Source organism: Pipistrellus kuhlii, unplaced genomic scaffold (assembly GCF_014108245.1).
Source record: "Pipistrellus kuhlii isolate mPipKuh1 unplaced genomic scaffold, mPipKuh1.p scaffold_m20_p_69, whole genome shotgun sequence".
Taxonomy (NCBI): Eukaryota; Metazoa; Chordata; class Mammalia; order Chiroptera; family Vespertilionidae; genus Pipistrellus; species Pipistrellus kuhlii.
Genome location: NW_023425572.1, coordinates 555,005 through 570,400, shown reverse-complemented (window position 1 = coordinate 570,400; position 15,396 = coordinate 555,005). Strand labels below are relative to the sequence as shown.

The 15,396-nt window shown below is 42.1% G+C and overlaps 1 protein-coding gene and 1 non-coding gene across 4 annotated transcripts in view; both read left to right on the top strand.

Annotated features, from left to right (window-relative positions):
- Window positions 1-15,396, top strand: part of MID1 (midline 1) — a 336,706-nt gene that overhangs the window by 203,056 nt on the left and 118,254 nt on the right. The gene's annotated exons all lie outside the window — the stretch shown is intronic.
- TRNAP-UGG lies at window positions 7,556-7,628 on the top strand. The gene has a single exon. It is a non-coding gene; the product is annotated as a tRNA-Pro (tRNA).

The window sequence follows — 15,396 nt, the reverse complement described above, 5'->3', positions numbered from 1 at the left end:
AAGCCTTCCTTTCTCAGGAATAGAGATTAATAAACAACCTGAAAGTATTTCCTTCTAGAGAAAAGTATGTCCTGAAGTTTCTTATTCTTCTCTATGTGCTTGTGATCCCAGCAAACTAACTCAAGTGACACTTATACAGCAAAGGCTCTTGGGAATGTATGAATTTTAATAAGAAAATTAACCAAGAAAAAATACACGGAAATACTCCCAAAATAATAGAATACATTTGTAAATGTATTAGTTTCATAGTATGGAAAATAATACTTGAAAATGCTTGACTCTGTTTTAAAAAGTGCTCAAAGGGATTTGGAGATTATGTTGAGATAAAGCTTTTGAGGAAGAAATATTATATCCATATGAGCCATGAAAATGATCCTCTTTTGTTTATAGGATTATATAGTGGAATTTTTACTCCTAAACTAAGAATGCATAGTCTTCCAAAAGGTCTCTGTAAAGTTATATAATTTCATGCATCCTTCATTTAACTTCATTTAAGATCTATGTTATAGTAACATCATGCACACTTCATTTTCTATACAGTCCTTATGAATAGAGTAAGGGGTTCATTCGTTTTTGGAGTTACATATCAAAGGGTTTCTAGAATCCAAAATAACATACCTCTAATTTCTGACATTGATCACAAGCTCTACTTCAAGGTACAGTGTCATGGTATAAACTAATAATGTCAACTTGGTCCCCAGCCATCCTCCCTCATCTCTGCCTTCTTTTATTCCTTTATATGCAATGGTTGTATAAAGAGACCTTTTAGGATCACTAGTACAATAGCTTCTTACAAATTGGTATTATTGCTGTGAATGTTGAGGGGAACATTCGCTCAAATCCATAAAATGTCAGAAAAGAAAAAAAGACTTCAAATTTTTATCGTTCTTTTAAACAACTCTTTGAATAAGTCCTTGAAACCTGTATAGTAGATGGTCTGAATTTTCCCGAATGCCTAGCATACAACTAACTTATTCACCTACCCGCTGAATATATTGATTACTGAATTAATTAATGGAAAATGAATTTTTAATTATATTTTTTGGAAAGTTAATTTTTATATGTAATGTTAGTTATTTGGGCTAAAATGTCACTTCCATGTAATGGAACATCATAATGGAAGCTGTAGGGGTCTGCAGATACTCTAGCTGGTCCTAATCCTGATTGGAACCTCTCAAGATGCAACATGATAAGAGTGCAATATTCAATAGAAGAAGGGATTTGCCAATCTTAAAAATATGTATAGCAGAGGTAATTTACGGTTGTAGTTTTTTTCTGATCACAAAGCCTTCTAAAGGCATTCCAAACTATATTCTAGTTTTGAGATGTTTAACTTTGACCTAAGGGTAGAAAATGTGATTTCAAGAAATTAAGATATACGTCTGATTAGTTCCAACCCGAGGCAATGGAATGCTTCTAGATTTTAAATGAATGTGTGCTTCACAATTAACGTCAAGGTAGAGTCCTCCCTATGGTTCATGATTTTCTTGTGAAAAACACATACTGCCTTGTGTGTTTTCATGTTTTCTCAAGGAGCTCTGGTGTTATGGTCATTTTAAGAATCTACATATAAAGAGCAAGTATATATCATTCAAATTTATGTGTGTGTGTGTGTGTGTGTGTGTGTGTATTTTTTCTTTTTAAATTCAAAATTACTTTTATCCAAATATTTTATTTTTAAAATACCACATATAAAATATCAGGACAGGTTAAACATCTCTAACATTTACCTACAAATGTTAACTGTTTTCCTTTCTGACCTGCTGAATTGCTGCATAAATGCTTTAAAAATTATATTACCGTTGACACTGAGAGATCATCTTTATCACTTTCAAAAACCATGCCCTTCTTTGGGCTCGAATCTTCATAGCTGCTTGAAATTTAAAAAATCTCCATAACTGTGTTCCTTATTGCCACCCTTGCCACAAACTCTTCATCACGGGGGCTCAAGTCTTTGGTTCATTTCTTCCAGGCGTCTTCAAACTACGGCCCGCGGGCCACATGCAGCCCGCAGAGGAGTCTGATCCGGCCCGCCAGGTTTTTTGGGCAGTGAGCACAGCCGAGGTGTTACAGTAGGAATTAGTAGTTCATATAGTCCGGCCCTCCAGCTCTCTGAGGGACCATGATCTGGCCCCCACTTTAAAAAGTTTGAAGACGCCTGCTTTATACCGTGTCCTGTTTGAATTCCTATGACATCACCAGCACCGCCTTTCTAATGGCCCCGGGAATACCGACTGGCACACGGGATTCTCCTGAGGCCCATTCCGATTTGGGCCATTGTTTGCAGGTACAACGTTTGTCCTCAGATAAAATCTCTGTGTCTCCCTATTGCTTTTACCCATGTTTGGCCCCCTGTACACAGCACAGAACACGTGCAGTTACTCTGTTCTCTGACAGCACTTCAAAGACAAAGCTAACAGGGCCTTCTGGGGGTAATTTTCCAGGTTAAATATGCCCAGATGTGTTTGATTTGGACTCTATCCTTTAGGATCAAGCAATGTTAGTAAGTACAAATGTCCAACAGTTAAATGATCTGTCCATGGGAGAGACTCACCTGATTGGAGGAAAGGGATACTGTTCAGATTCTAATGCCCAGTGACGTTAAAGCCACTATTTTAAACTCTCACTGGATTAGAGAGACTTTGCCTAGCTTACTTCTGGAATGGAAATTCTGAGTCTTTGCTAGTGAGTGAGCAATAAAATGATGGCAGGCATCTAGGTACTAAGAGAAAAATCATTAATGGATAGGGTTTGAATTTTCCTTTGCCTATCTGGTACTCCATAGACTATCACAATATCTGGGGGTGTGTAATAGGACTGAAACTATTGATCAAATAAAGGAGTCCTAAGATGGAAGAGAAGAAAATAAGGGGCAGATAAGAAGAGGATGATGAATTAGGAGCTTTCTTCAGATATCTGGAAAACTGAAGGCAATTTAAGTTATTTTGAACATCTTAAGAAATTATATCATCCTACATAATAAAAGCCATTGGGGAAATTGACCAAATGGCAGAATGACCGGTCGCTATGACACACACCGACCACCAGGAGGCAGATGCTTAACACAGGAGCTGCCCACAGGCCGCAGGCCACCCAAGGCGGGTACCAGTAGGGCCCCCCTGATTGCCCCTCTGGTTGCCCCACAGAGGGAGGTAACTAGCAGCAGCAACAGGGGGTGGGGCCGGCTGGCAAGCAGGCTGGCACTTACCACCACCATTACCCCACTGGTTGCCTCCAAGGCAAGTGCCAGCGGGGGGGCCCCCCAGATTGCCATGCCAGTCACCCCACACATCAGCCCTGATCACCGGCCTAGGGACCCTACTCATGCCTGAATTTTATGCACCAGGCCTCTAGTTTTTATATAAAAGACTAAAACTCTGAAAAATACACACAATGTGTTGGCAATACAATGTTTAGGGATTGACAGATCAGGCGGGATCTAATGAAAAGCAAGATTTGTGAGGAGCGAGATCCGAAGCTCAGGTGTGTCTTATTCCCCATCTTGAATGGTACATGGTACATGGTACATGGTACATGGTACTCTATGAATGTTAGTTGAGGAAATGATAGAATGAGCATACATATGGTGAAGCGCTGCCCTGATGGCATTGCTCAGACCCATAGGCGTTCCTGTGGACTATAAGAAAAACGCCGTGGGCTATTTTTACCATTTTGAAAAACTCAAAAGAAATCGTACAGTCAGTATTTTTAGCAGGGGTTTTATTTTATTTATTTTTTAAGTCCTCACGCAATATTCTTCTATTGATTTTTACAGAGTGAAAGGAAGGGGAAGAGAGAGAGAGAAGCACATCAATTGATTGTCTCCCACACGTGCCAGGGCCAGGGAGAGGTGGGTGCCTTTGACTGGAATTGAACCCAAGACCCTTCAGTCCACAGACCAATGCTCTATCCACTGAACCAAACCGGCTAGGGCCAGTCATTGGTTTTAACTGATTTTTTTTTTTTTCTTTTCTAATATATTTTTTTATTGATTTTTACAGAGAGAAAGGGAGAGAGACAGAGAGCTAGAAACGTCGATGAGAGAGAAACATCGACCAGCTGCCTCTTGCACACCCCCTACTGGGGATGTGCCCGCAACCAAGGTACATGCCCTTGACCGGAATCGAACCCGGGATCTTTCAGTCCACAGACCGACGCTCTACCACTGAGCCAAACCGGTTTCGGCTTAACTGATGATTTTCATCAGATACTTCTAAACCTGGGGATTTGTGAAGTTAAACATGGAGAGGTTTTTAAAAAATATGATCTTAAGTGAGAGAAGCCAGACATAAAGGGCCACAGATTGAATGACCTATTTATAAGAAAAACCCAGGAAAAGCACACTCATAGGACCAAAAAGGAGATTAGCAGTTGCCAGGACCTGGGAGGAGGGGAGAATGAGAAGGGGAGAATGCTAGTGGGTGTGGCATGTCTTTGGGGGTGATAAGAACATTCTGGAACTAACTGGTGGTGATGGATGCGTAGCTCTTTGAAAACAGTGAAAACCACTAACTGTGCGCTTTAAGTGGGTGCATTTGTGATCGGTGATTTATTCTAGCAAAGTTGGTTTGTAAAATGCCAAGCACACCCCTAGCCTTTAGACGGGGGAGGGGCGCTCAGTGGTTAAAAGGTCGGAAACCACTTGCTTATTTTACTGCAGATTAAAATGCTCCCATTCCAACCCCAAGGGGAGCAGGCAGGATACTCCTGTGGCCACGGAGACCCAGTCATTAAGGAAAAGTGTGGAAGTGGGGGTGTCACTAACGCAGCGCGGAGAGCTAGGCAGTGAGCCTTCCAGGGTCGGTGCACAGCTTCATGCTCTCGGGGGGCACAGTCTCAGGCTGTTGGCACCCTTCTCATGCCACATAAATCTGAGCCAGGGGTCAGAAGCCTGCCTTATGTAGGGCCGCGTGGTAAACATCCTGGGCGTTGGAGCATCCACTCTGTGTCACAGCTGCTCAGCACAGCCATAAACAACCAGGAAGCACGTGGCAGTGACTGTGCTCCCCAAAAGGCCCTATTGATGGACGCTGAGCTGTGGACATTTCACATGCTGCAAAATAGTGCTCTTTGGATTTTTTTTCCCAACCCTTAAAATAAAACAACCATTTGTAACGCGCAGGCCACACAAAACAGGAAGGGGCCTGGGCTGGCAGCCCCAGCTGCAAGCTAATGACTTAGGAAAAGGCGCTCAGCTAATCAGCAGGTCGGTGGGCAGCACGGTAAAGTCTTTAAACCATGTGCCACGTGAGGCAATAAATAATGCCCAATGTGTGTGCAGAGGCCAAGCCAGCGAGAGGCTAAATTGCCACGGCCAACTTTTGGGGCAAATTATGAAAAATCAGCTAATCAGATCGCTTCTGAGGAGTAGTTAGAGTGTAATAATGCTACCTTGTGTGGCTGGGAGATTTTTATTTTCAGGCCGGGGAGCCGTGGATGTCTTGAACACAGGCCATTAACAGCCTGCCAAGGCCCTGCATGTAAGGCGCTGGGAACCGGTCATTGCCCCTGGCTGTGGAGCTGAACAGCAAAGTTATTCATTAAGTTCACTTTTTTTTTCAACTGCCAACAATGCTTCTTTATGCTTTATCTGCATTTGATACACTTCCAGAAAGATGATCTTGAATTTGGCTAATGAGTGCACACATTGTCATTTTAATGACAAGCAATTTGGGGAAAGAAAACGGCAGCCAGTGCGGCTCAGAAGGCTGGGAGGAAAGGGCTCTGGGGCTCCGGTCCATGGAGGGGCAGTGGGTGTTGGATGTGCCTACAGGAGGCAGCCCCGAAGCCCCTGGCAGCACTGCTGGGTAAGAGCCGGAAATGCAAAAGAAAGAAAACCGTTGGGCCAAACCGGTTTGGCTCAGTGGAAGGAGCATCGGCCTGTGGACTGAAGGGTCCCGGGTTCAATTCCGCTCAAGGGCATGTACCTTGGTTGCAGGCACATCCCCAGCAGAGAGTGTGTAAGAGGCAGCTAATCAATGTTTCTCTATCATTAATGTTTCTAACTCTCTATCCCTCTCTGTAAAAAAATCAATAAAATATATATTTTTTAAAAAAATTAAAAAAAGAAAAAGAAAACCATTGGCAATACGTTGGCCATTTTATGTTACACTTTTTGGGGTTCTTTTCCAGTTTGAACACCAGTCAGGAACATAGAGGTCCTGTCTGTGCCCTGTAACCCTCACACATCCCCCTTCGTTTTGGCGTAGAAATATTTAGCTGTTAATTTGTAGAAAAACAAAACCTGTATTCACTGGGATCATAAGAGAATTCGGGGGCGGGGGCACCAGATGTGGAGCTCACCATAGTTTTCAGCATAAACTTCACTCTCTAACTTATTTTGTAAAAAATATTTTTATTGACTTTTAGAGACAGGGGAAGGGAAAGGGAGAAAAAAATAGAAACATCGATGTGAGAGCAGAACCTCTATGGGCTGCCTCCTGCACGCCCCATACCCGGGACCAAGCCCGCAACCCGGGCCTATGCCCTGACCGGGAATACAACCAGCAAACTTTCTGCGCTTGGGGCGACTGAGCCACACTGGCCAGGGCTTTCACTGATTTTTTGATACATAAATAAGTCAAGTGCCCACTGAGGCCAAAGTTCTCGGCAGACCGTGTAGATAGCCAAGATGTCTTAATGTGGGCTCTGTCCCCGGGCCTAGAGTTCACTCTGGTTGTTGGCGGAACTGGTTTTCTTGTGGTTTTAGGACTGAAGTCGCTGTTTCTTTGCTAGCCGAGGGCCACTCTTTTCCCTAGGGGCCACCTCCATCTACAGAGCAGCAACAGCACATCAAGTCTTTCACACACACGGGCTCTCTCTCAATGTCTCTTCTGTCCTCAAGTAGATAAAGTCTCAGCTTCTGCCGAAACCAGTTTGGCTCAGTGGATAAGAGCATCGGTCTACGGACTGAAAGGTTCCAGGTTTGATTCCGGTCAAGGGCATGTACCCTGGTTGTGGGCACATCCCCTGTGAGGGGTGTGCACGAGGCAGCTGATTGATGTTTCTCTCTTATCGATGTTTCTAGCTCTCTATCTCTTTCCTCTCCCTTCCTCTCTGTGAAAAGTCAATAAAAGATATTTTAAATATATATATATATATATATATATATATATATATATATTAAAAATAAAAATAAAAAACAATGGAAAAATACCCTCAGTTGTTGGTTAATAAAATAAAATCACCCAACATAATATGTTTATTTTCCTTTATTTATTTATTATTTATTTATTCATTTATTTATTATTTTTGCAAGAACTATGCAAAAATCAAAGTGTGCGACTGTGGAGAAGGAACCCCGTTATTCTGTTTTTCCCTGCACAGTGCCGACTTGCAAGCGGAAGTGTTTGTTTGCAAACATCCCACAGGAGGAGGAAAGGGGCCCGGGAGCTCCGGTGGGCCAGGCTTGCCTCCCTTGCTGGCGCAGAGGCAGAGAGCTGAGTGTCCTGGGACCCAGGGTAGAGAAACAGGACCATAGTCTTGTGAGCATGCGCACAGGGCTGCCGAGCGAGGTTGAGGTTAATTACTACACAGCCGAGAGGGGGTGCCAGGTGCCCCGTTAGCACAGTCGGTAGTGCGTCAGTGTTGGGATCTGAAGGTCGTGAGTTCAATTCTCACACGGGGCGCAATGCTTTTGTTCGCTCTGGGACCCTGGGCTCGGCCTGACCTCTCCGAAGTATCGAGCCTCAGAGGTTTCACTGTCTACAATCTCCCTGCTCTGTCTGTGCATGAAGTAAGAGGGCCTGAGGGGACACCTGTGTAAAACTAGTCCAAGTGGGTTTTTGGAAAATGCCCATCTCACCACCTCGGAGCTGCGGCCGGGGACGTGCAAAGCCCGGGGTTAGCGAGAAGTTCGCATCATGTATCCACTCTACCCCACCCCTAAGCCTCTGGGTGCCTGCCTTCACACCAGACCAGGGAAATTCTGCCATGTCAACCTGATTACATAGAGGCCAACGTGAGTCCACATTTCCGTCAGGTAAACTGTGAGGGCTCCTTCCAGGTGCATGCGTGTGCCTGCTCTCTGGCTGCCTCTCAGCGCCGGTGCACTCTTCAGCACCTGCCCCGCCATCGCGGACTGGACTCTGCCAGTGCTTCTCCTCACAGTGCCTCCATGCCAAGCTGCCAGCAGGAGGCGCTGCACGACACATAGGAGCAATGGGTGTCTCAGCTCCAAAGTGCTGTTGCGCTTGTCCTTGTCCTGCTTCGTGGTTCATGCATGGTGCGAGTGGGGAGGGACACCAGTGGTGCTCTGCCCCAACTGCGTGTCCAGAGCATACAATCTTTCAGTGACTCCACAGTCCCGGCCCAATGACCACTTGACCGCAATCCTCTCAGCATGGACTCTGTACTCTTACCCAGCAGCCTTGGAGTGCCTGCACCCCAGACACCTCCCTCCTGAGGCCTGGGGCCTGTGTGCCAGCTCTGGCAATGGCAGCCCAGCAACCCCTCAGCTATCCAGTGGTCTGCAACCACTTCTGGAACTAGTCTGAACCTGAGCCTGGGGGAGGGACACGCCTCCCTTCCAAGTTTTTCCTTTCTGTACTTTCCCTCAGTCCTACACACCCTTTTCAATTCTCATTACATCTTTAGTTACTCCCCTGTCATAGTTCAATAACTCTTAAAAATACACTGTATTTTTTATTGTTGATAGTATTGCAGATATCTCCCATCCTCCCCTCCTTCTCCTCCCAGTTCCTACCCACCCTTCTAGGACCTTAGTACCCATGTCTGTGGGCTATAAATATCTATATACTAATAAAAGGTAATATGCAAATTGGTCACAAAGCTCTCACAGTAACAACTGAACTGCAGGCTGTGTGGGGCGACCAGGCGGGCAGGGGAAGGGACAACCAGGTCAGCAGAGGGGGGCTGTGAGGGGTGACCAGTTTGACAGAGAGGGGCAGTTAGGGGGTGACCAGGCTGGTGGAGAGCATTTGGGGGCGATCAGGCAGGCAGGCAGGTGAGCACTTAGGAGCCAGAGGTTCCGGATTGTGAGAGAGATTGGGATCAGGCTGAAACCAGCAGTCGGACATTCCCCAAAGGGTCCCAGATTGGAGAGGGTCCAGACTGGGTTGAAGGGACCTCCCCTCGCACCAATTTCATGCACCCGGCCTCTAGTAAATATGTGTTTTTTGGTTTATCTCTTCATGTCCCCCCAACCCACATCAAGGTATGTCAGTCTGTCTGTTCCTTGCCTCCTGCTTTGGGTCTTATTTTGTTGTCAATTCATTTTGTTCATTAGATTCCACAAATAAGTGAGATGATGGGATATCTGCCTTTCTCAGCTTGGCTTATTTCACTTAGCGTAATATTTTCTAGGTCCATCCAGGCTGTCCCAAAGAGCACGAGATCCCTCTTTTTTATTTTTATTTTTTACAGCTGCATAGTATTCCATACTGTAAATGTCCCACAGCTTTTTTATCCATTCATCTACTGATGGGCACTTGGGCTGTTTCCAGATCTTAGCTATTGTAAATAATGCTGCTATGAACATAGGGGTGCACACATTCTTTCTGATGGGTGTTTTCGGGTTTTTAGGATATATTCCCAGAAGCGGGATCACTGAGCCAAACGGAAGTTTTAAGTTTAATTTTTGAGGAAACTCCATACTGTTCTCCACAGTGGCTGCCCCGGTCTGCATTCCCACCAGCCATGCACGAGGGTTCCCTTTTCTTCACATCCTCGCCAGCATTGTTGTATGTGGATTTTTTTTATGATAGCCACTCTTACAGGCGTGAGTTGATATCTCATTGTGGTTTTAATTTGCATTTCTCTGATGATTAGTGACTTTGAGCATTTTTTCAAATGTCTATTGGCCATTTGTATGTCCTCCTCAGAGAAATGTCTATTCAGGTCCTCTGCCCATTTTTTTAATTGGATTGTCTTCCTTTTGTTGATTTATGCAAGTACTTTATATATTTTGGATATTAACCCTTTATCAGATGTACCATTGGCAAATATGCTCTCCCATACAGTGGGTTTCCTTTTCCTTTTGATGGTGGTCTCTTTTGCTGTGCAGAAGCGTTTTGTTTTGTAGCCCCATTTGTTTATTTTCTCCTTTGCCCTAGCAGATGCATCCATAAACATATTGCTACATGAGACATCTGAGATTTTACTGCCTACGTCCTCCTCTTAACATTTGTATGGTTTCATGCCTTACATTTAAGTCTTTTATCCAACTTGCAGCATATTCTATTTAAAACAACTTGCAGAACAACATGTAAAATATGGCCCCATTTTTGTGGCTATGCTGTACAGAAAAATGACCACCAGAAACATAAACCTACTGCATAAACATAAATGCTGCCTCTTGGTGGTTAGATTCTTCTCCAGCCCTTCCTTTGAGGGAATGTCACAAGTGAATAACTATTACAGTTGTGTCAAGAAAAATACTATTAGAAAAGTTAACCCTTCTCTTGGTTGCCTTTAACATTTAGGATTAATGGGCAGCGTAAGCTCAGTCATTCACAGGTAGCAAAAGGAGAAATATTTCGCATGGCCCATTCAGGACTCCTGTAGATCTCCAGAGAGCTTCCTGCCTCCAAGTTTATGGTCGCATTCTTCTTAACTCTGCTTGGACGCACGTACATTATTTTCTGCAAAAAAATACCCCCATTAAAGAGTGTTTCTTCTCTTCTAGTAAGGTTTGGGTGTCCCCGGAGCCCCCTTAGTCCTGTTTACTTTGGATATTTCAGGAGTTACTGTAGAATTTAACTGTGGTGAGTCGTTAAGCCCTCTTTTTAAATTCACAAACTGCCTCTAATCTTAGAAAAACGTCAGGCTACACTTTGAGAGGCTCGGGAACGTGACATTTTGTAGCCCAGTTGGGGTGTAGGCTGCTTCCATTCTGAGCACCTTGTTCCAATTTATGTCAGAGGGAATTATACACAGGTCAGGGCTGAGAGCAGGTTATAATTAATGGGGTGGACAAGTGGATTTTTAGTGTTTCATAAAATAAAATGGAAATCACATGTGCATGGGACTGTTGTGTGTTTTAAAATATTTACATTTGTTCTAGTAAACATTAATTATAACTGATATATTTCTCCTGTGAACTTACTAACTGGGAGGTCACAAGTCATTGTTCACTGGATAAAATATTGGATGACAAGCCATATATATATATATATATATATATATATATATATATATATATATAATTTTTTAAGAGAGTACTTGGGGAGATATTGGTGAGTGAACTAGTGGAAGTAATCCAGTCTTAGGTTTTCCTCTTAATTTTCTCTCACGTTTAAGGCACCCACTTGCCAATATGATCCAGATGTCAGTTCTTCTGAGGGAGATTGGGACTCCCCTTGGCTTGGGAAATTCCTGAATGGATCCTGGTGAACATGCATGACCAATGCTGAACTATTAGTCATTTTTTAAATTGAAGTTTAGAAGTGGTTGAAACACAACCAGAATCTATAGCGTCCACATTTTCTTTGCATCCATACATCAGAAATGTCCAATTCCTTGCACATGTAACAGTAATATGTTGCTGAGGAAAGAGATCTTTGAGAGTCAGAAAAACCCATATTCTAAACTGGACTGTGCCATGTGCTAGCTGTGTGGCCCTGGGCAAGATGCCTATAACTTGGAGCCTCAGTTTCCTCATCTGCAAATGGGGAAAATGATACCTCTTTTTTAGGTTTTGGGTAGGAATTAGAGACAATTTAAAGTGCCTGACAAATTATAGATACTAAAAAAATATCAGGTATAGGTATATGAAGGAATGGTCAGAAAAGGGGAAATTCAAAGGAAACTTTAGATAAATTGCATTACATGCCAATCATTTGGGTGTTAGGTATGTTAATGCATTCTTTGTCTTTGCCCAGAAGTCTTCAACTTCCCTAAGTATTATTTCTATTAAGTTAATGATTTCTTTTATAGATATTGTTTCATACAGTGAAGAATCAACATAAGCACACTATCAAAACAGAATAGTTAACTAAGTGATGCATCATGAGACCTTTTCTTTTCTAAGGAAGCTACTTAAGTATTTTTAAAATTATTTATTGTTTAAAGTATTACATATAGTGTTACATATGTCTCCCCCCCCACCCATTGACCTCTTCCTGAATTAGCAGGTAAGGATCTACACTACTTCCTAATTCTGCTTCTCCAGATGCGCCAGAAGAGATAATCATTGATTGGCTGCCTCCTGCACACAGGGGGGAGGGGGAGGATTGAGCTCGCATCCTGGGCATGCGCCCTTGGACCCTTCAGTCTACAGGCTGACACTCTAGCACTGAGCCAAACTAGCCAGGGCACTTTTCAGTGAGTTTAAATATATACATAGAAGGAATTTGCAAGTTCTGTAATAATTTGTGTTAATAAAATTGATTGGCAGTACTGTATTAAAATTATTAATTTCTTTACATTTATTGAACATCAGGTAGAGGAATTTTTGTCAGTTTCCTTTAGGAAGCAAAGGTAACAAAAACCTCAGTTTACCTGAATTTTGCCAAAATAAATCTCTCTCTGTTAACCAGTTTCCTACATTATACTTTCCCAAGAGATTTCTGAAGTACAAGGAAGAAGGTGATGTTATGGATTAATGTAAACATTTATACTCATGGATACAAACATAATTCAACTCAGTCTTTTCAATCTCCTCTATTTATGGTTAAAGAAAAAAAAATCTTTGTAATGAAGATCCCAAGGAGCAATGAAATTTGGAATTACCTAAGAACCTTTAAATTACATTCAATATGTGGTTTGTAGTTAAGCAAGTAAAGTAGACCCAAGCATTTTAGAAACATTTCGACAAGGATTAAAAAAAAAAAAAAGTTTTCTATTTGGGGTTCAGTTAACCAGAAAATTAAATTAATCAGAACTCTTCCATTTCCAGAGAATTTCAATTAATTGTGATTTGACTGTATTGTTGGTGTGATCTTAGTTTCCATGCAGAAATGAATTTCATCTTCTGACGTGTTTCTTGGAACGTGCCTGTCTGTACATAGGAATACATGTGTACACTTGATAGAGATAGTGCTCACTCACTGGCAGAGGTGTTACTGTTTAAAGAAAGGGGAGTAGTGAATGCTGTCACTATGTTTTGACTTCCAACTCCCTCTTTCAAGTACATCCTCCCTCCCCCCATTAAACCTGCCATTAGAATAAACAAGGGTTTTTCTAGAAACAGGACAATGCTTTCTACTCTGTTTCTTAAAGCAGCGCCCAGAAGGAAGTACATCATGGTAAAAAGAACTTATAAGTGGAATTACAGTGTTTTGCTAAAGATAACAAGGAAGTGAGGAGCAAAAACCCCTCAAGTAGCAGAGAGGCCAGATGGTCGGTCTCTTTGTTGTGGTTTTTTTTGTTTTGTTTTTTGTTTTTAGTGTGGCCATTAAACGGGAAATTTTGCTTGATTAAGAAGACACTGGTCTTGATTTTCATTCAGCAGTTTTGAGGGTCTTTTTAGTGGATATATACATATAAACACAGCACACAGTTTTCATTTAGCCAATTGATCATTTGTGCCATTGTAAGCGAGATGGTACTGATGAGAATGTGAAGTTTTAATAATAAAGAAGTAAGTGGGTTCCCAAGTCTCGGCTATGAAAGAACTTGGAATCCGCACACTATCCTACAAACCCCGGTCATTACCATCTCCATTTTATTGTTGTAGCGTCTGGTGTTTTGTTTTGTTTTCTTTTGATAACCCAGAATGGAAGAAAGGCTGTGTATCACAGTGGCTAACTCGGGTTTTGTGAGATGCAGGGTAGACTCACAAGAGAAAATAGAGGTTTTGGAGTTCAACACTCCAGGGGGCTAATGTGCATAAAGGACCTGAGTTTAATCCTTGGAGCTGCCAGTCAGGATCAGGAGGAAGAAGCGTCCATGCAAAGAATTGCCTCTGGATGCTGCGGCGTGGGGCGGGAAGGGGGATCAGAGCACCCCGTTTGGATTGCGATGCTTTGGCAGTTGATGTTCCTGGTAGGTTGCCTGGCAGTGGCTCGGGCACAACAAAGCTCCCTTCTGGGAAGTCACCCTGCCATTGTTTGGCACCCTTTGCCCAGCACCCCAGGAGAGAGCAATTTCCCAACCTGAGTTCTAAGGAAGAAAATGAATAGAGTTGTGAAACAGAATATTTGCATCCGTTTACAAGAGTCACTTGGAGGAATCTGTAATGGGAAGAATAGATTTAGACAACTGGCAGAGCTGTTTGGAACCTTGCCCTGAGTCAGGTGTCTGTTGGTTTAAAGAGGGACAAGCTAAAGAAACTGTGCAACAAGGGATACACCAGTCTGCGTCATAAAGTGATAAGTCAGACATTAAGATGTTTTTTCCATGCTATGCTTTCTTACATAATTGTGGTTCGTCCTCCAATTAACATTTATATTCATATCAAAATAAATATATCTCTACTTTAATAAGAACGTTTAACCAACTACCTTGAAATCTCTCTGTTCTTAAAGCTAGGTATTTTCATAAGTAAATTTTTAACCCTAAATTGCATCTCAAGTCCTAACTCTTTTCATTTTTATCTTTACTTACATTCCAAAAGCCAGCTTCTTATATAATTTGATTCAGTGAAAGAATAAAATGTACAAGATGAAATTAACACTTATTAGCTTAAAATGAAGCTTATTTTAAGGCTCAAATAATCCCAAACAAACAAATAAGACACAAAAAAAAACAATAAAAATGCTTAGAGTCAAATCAGAGTTCTTAATTTCAAGGCAATGTCTTGAAATTAATATTAACATTTTAATGCTTCATGTTTTATAAATCACATTTATAATTTTTCTCAAAGATACAACAAACAAACGTATTTGGATAATGCAAGAAAAATCTCTCAGTGTTTATCCTGCCCTGAGTGTATTTTTAAAAAGATGTTAGAAGCTTTCATGGAATTTACGGGATTTATTTTCATATAGATTACAAATATATATTTCACATATTTTTTGCAGATTATCAATCCTCCATAGAAACATTTTGAATCTTGGGTTTTAGGCCAAGAAGTCTTTGGGTTGGGGATAACTCACTCTCCGAGAATTACTTGCTTTATAAACCCCTCTATACTTTCCATTCCATCCTAGGCTTTATTTGTTTCACCGGGGAGTAGCTAGCACCCACCACCTAGACTTTCCAAGCTCTTCTGTTGGCCTCTGCTGCAACTGCAACAGCAACTTCTCCCACAATTCTCTCCGTGGTCATTTCCCTTCTAGCCCCTTCTTTAAATGGCTCTAAAAATCATGATTCAGCAATTACTGCACCTTTATTTAGCTAGTGAATATATTTCTGTGGAGATACCTTTTGTTATTGTTGTCATTAAATCAACAATAGCTCTCTCAGGCAATGGGATCTTTTAGTTTTAATTCATCTTTGATCCTCCAGACATGAAGCTTTGGCGGTACCTGTTCATTTCCCTCCCACACTGTTACC